Source organism: Microtus ochrogaster, unplaced genomic scaffold (genome assembly GCF_000317375.1).
Source record: "Microtus ochrogaster isolate Prairie Vole_2 unplaced genomic scaffold, MicOch1.0 UNK4, whole genome shotgun sequence".
Taxonomy (NCBI): domain Eukaryota; kingdom Metazoa; phylum Chordata; class Mammalia; order Rodentia; family Cricetidae; genus Microtus; species Microtus ochrogaster.
The window spans coordinates 711,437-715,707 of NW_004949102.1; positions in this window are offsets into that span (position 1 = coordinate 711,437).

Here is a 4,271-nt window from a genome sequence, read left to right on the forward strand (position 1 = left end):
TCATCCAACATTGTGACCCATAGAGGTCTTTTATGTCTGAAATCTGTTTTATTGTGAATCTGTAATTTTTTCACTATCCAGGAGCATTTCTTTCTTTTTTTTTTTTTTTTGGTTTTTCAAGACAGGGTTTCTCTGTGGCTTTGGAGCCTATCCTGGAACTAGCTCTGTAGACCAGGCTGGTCTCGAACTCACAGAGATCCACCTGCCTCTGCCTCCCGAGCAGGAGCGTTTCTTAAAATGTTGAGCAGTTCTTAAAAACTTAAGTTGCACCATGTACAGGTAATACGGTACCGCCTGTGTCCTGCCCAGTCGAAACCTTAACTGCGCTGTTATTATGGTAATTATGGTAGTTCCTGGCTAAGATCAGCCCAGTTCAGCATGGTGGAGCAGAGCTACTCCTGCCTCAGAGCCATTTGGTGCCCCTGAGCCACACACATTTCCAGGCACACAGCAAGTCCACATTGAAGCTGCACTCAGCAGTTTAATTCTGAGACTGAGCGTGCGGCACAGGAATTCTTTTCATCCAAGTTACAGCCAAATCTGACACTCAGAGCACTGCACAGTCTGAAAACATGTCTCTGTATGGTGGCAGGAATCTACCACGCTCTTCTACCTGCCTAAGCTTGATTCTGCAGTCTGCCCAGGTGCAGGCGGGAGCGCTGAGCCATCAGCAAGGTCTCAGAGCACTCTCCTTCCGATCCCAAGCAGGAACACAAACATCCAATCCCATAAAAGCCATTAAAATGCTTTAAAGCCAGAGTATGCAGTGGCGGTACAGCCCCAGGAAGCCGCTCTTTAAGATGACACAGCTTTTTTTCTGCTGCTGTTGCTGAATCAGGAAATCTCTCTACAGCACACCATCAACAAACAGCAAAAATCTGTGTTAAATTCTCTCTCCCTTATTTTTAAGCCTTCTCAGGTTTTTAAGTGGATTTAGTCCATCACGTGGGGCGCCATTGGAAGATTAAAAGGCTCAGTGTGGTACCGGATTCATTTGATAGCTGCTGTGTATTTAAGTTTGTAACAATGCCTTAACTAATGCAGTATCTAATGACACCCTTCCCCATTCTTCCGTTCATAAATTATTTCTGCCATCTCCACTGTGAACCTCATAGGCAAGATGATAATGATGTCTTATTACAGACTATGTACTTATCAGTCACTTATTCTCAACACTTTCAGAATTATGAGTCTTTGTATTAAAGGTCAACCTTTGTGAAATGAACTCTGCAGGAGACTGAAGCCCTGTTGATCAGTGGGTATAAACGTAAATATTTAGAAGACAGTTTGACAACATTTCATTTTGGGAAACAGTTCATTTAGGGGCACAAAGATAGTATACTCTACTTGGGTCCATTACTCCTGATCCATAAGTTTTTAATCAGGTCAAGTGTGTAATAAGGTATACATTCTCTTTCTGTGCAGTGGTCCTCAGATCCCGTCACAAAGCAGTGATTATTCTTAAAGGAATCACAATCATTAATACACACATGGGCATATACTGCCTCGTGAGTTGCTATTATAGGACATGTAGTACATATGTGTAGCTGGGTGAGACTATTGATGCCTTTTCTCTCTCAGAAGTCTGCATAGCACCTTTGATAATACGAGAAAGAGAGAGAGAGAGAGAGAGAGAGAGAGAGAGAGAGAGAGAGAGATTCCTACTCAATCTTACCTTTATTTCTCTGTGTTCAGGAAAGTTGTCTTATATTAAATTTTGAATGCTTTTTCTGTGACTCTTCTATATCTTCCCAAGGAAGCACCGTTAGTATGCACAGTTAGTATGCACCAGTAATATATAGGTTAGAATGCCATTCATTTCTGTTATGCTATTTCTATTCCATTTTCATTTGTTTTGAAATATAGCATAAACCCACAAAAGAAAAATAAAACTATAAGTGAAGTATGCTCAATATGTAAGACCCTGAACATATAGACCATCTATTTCAAGAGACAGACAACTACTAACACTCCCAAATCTTCCTACTTTTCCAAAAGCAAATTCTTATCCTAATTTAAGTCTTTTTATATTTTTAATTTCATTTTATTCCCTTAACTCACATCTGGTTGGCACATTTCTTAGTTTGAATTTTGGATTCTTAACATTTATTTCATTTTAATTTTTGTTATTTCAAGACAGGGTTTCTCTGTGTAGCATTTCTGGTTGTCCTGGAACTCACTTATTGACCAGGCTGGCCTCAAATTCACTGAGATCTGCCTGCCTCTGTCTCCCAAGTGCTGGGATTAAGAGTTTGTGCCACTGTCCAGCTCATTAATTTTCTTCTTAGCTGCTTCTTTCATGAAACATGTGGTCATTTAATTGTCTCCTTTCACATTCAGGCCTCCTTTCATCTTACTCTATGATATTTTTCATATCTTTTCATTCCATTTTTATTTTTCATTTTTTTAGAGATCTCACATACCTAGTGTGGCATCAAACTTGCTATGCAGCCAAAGCTTGCCTTGAACTCTTAATCCTCTGCCTTTACTTCCCTAGTGCTAGGATTATGAGTACAACCACCTTGGATTTTTAATCTGGTAGAGCATGTTTTTGTGATTAAATTCAAGGTTTAGTAAATATATTTAATCATGATCATAAACTTCTGTATTGAGACCTTTGCTGTAATGTCCTCTTTAACAACATTAATTTTATTTTGATTTTCTCCATTTCTTATATGTTTTATATTGGTTTCTATTAATGGCCTTTCATTGTTGATTACTCTGGACTCTACCTGGATTTTCTATTTACAGAAAGATCTATGTGTGAGAGAAGCAGGCATAACACTCTGAGTTTTTAAGTTTCATTACTTTCTGTATGAGTTTGTTTGCACGTAGACTTTTAAGCTAAAAGTGCCTAGATATTTAGGGCTAATTATTAGGGAGACTCCTAGTGGCAGCTAATAAACTCTAGTCTTATTCCATATATATTGAATTTGAAATAAACTGCATTCTGAACCCCATGAGCTTTTGTAGAGACATGTGTGGTATTTCTTGACATTCAATCTTACCTTATCTGAGTTTTCATTACTTTTCTGAATCTTTTATTTTTAGATGCGTGTGTGTGTGTGTGTGTGTGTGTGTGTGTGTGTGTGTGTGTGTGTATGCACGTGTGTGCACGTGCGAGCATGTGTAGCCTAGAGTTAGTAGACATCCAGGGTCTGCCTCTAATAGTTCTTCACCTAATTTATTGATACAAAGTCTCTCATTGGTTATACCGGCTGCTAGTGAGAATGAGGGATCTTCCAGTGTCTGTTCCTATCACACGCAAAGGTCTAGGGTTCTGTAACCCTAGTTACATGTGCTGCCACACAAATTTGAACATGGTTGTTCAATAAAAATTTCACTGACTGAGCCCTTCCCAACCTCCTAATTATACATATAAAAAGAGTCATATGACTGTCTTCTAACTTCAGTTTGTCATTCTCCCTGATGTTTTGTGATAATTTAGTATCTACTGAAAAATGTGAAATTGCTTTTAGTTTTCCTTTCAGTAAGACAGACATAATAATAACTTTATGTGTTATCATAATTTGCATCTCTAAACTTTCATTTTTGACCTTTAAAGTTTTTATTGTATATATTCACTGTGCATAGTGCTTGGTTAAAGGTATTTTTTACAAGTATTTATTGCATGTTGAAAATATTCCTACTGCTATAGCTCTCTCTCCTTCTATTCCTTGCCTTCCCATTGCTCCCCTTTATTCTCCTACGGTTTTACTTCTCCTTGCATGCCATATATTTACATTATTTTTTGATATTTATAAAAATTCAGGTCACACAATGTGAGAAAACAATATGTAATAATCTTTTAGCTATTATTTTAATTAGCTTAATATTATTTTCACCTGGACTCACTTTTGTGCAAATGACATAACTTCATTTTTCTTTAGGGCTGAAAACAATTTCATTATGTAAATATACATTTTCTTTTTCCAATCCTCAGTTTTTGAATACCTAGGTTGGTTCTATAATTAAGCTACTGTGGAAGTGAGGGTGCTTTATATCTAATTCTTCTATCTTCAGATATTTGATATTTACTTTTTGGAAAGATAGGCAGTGAGATTTCAGAATTCTGGTGCTGGTTGCTTTTTAACTAAAAAGATAACTAAGTTGTATCTAGTTGTGTCATGACCATGATTTCATTTTCTTTTTTTTAAATTTTTTTATTTATTTTTTTAGTTGTTGTAAAAAAATTTCCGCCTCCTCCCCTTTTCCCATTTCCCTCCCCCTCCTCCCAAACTAAGTTGTATCTAGTTGTGTCATGACCATGA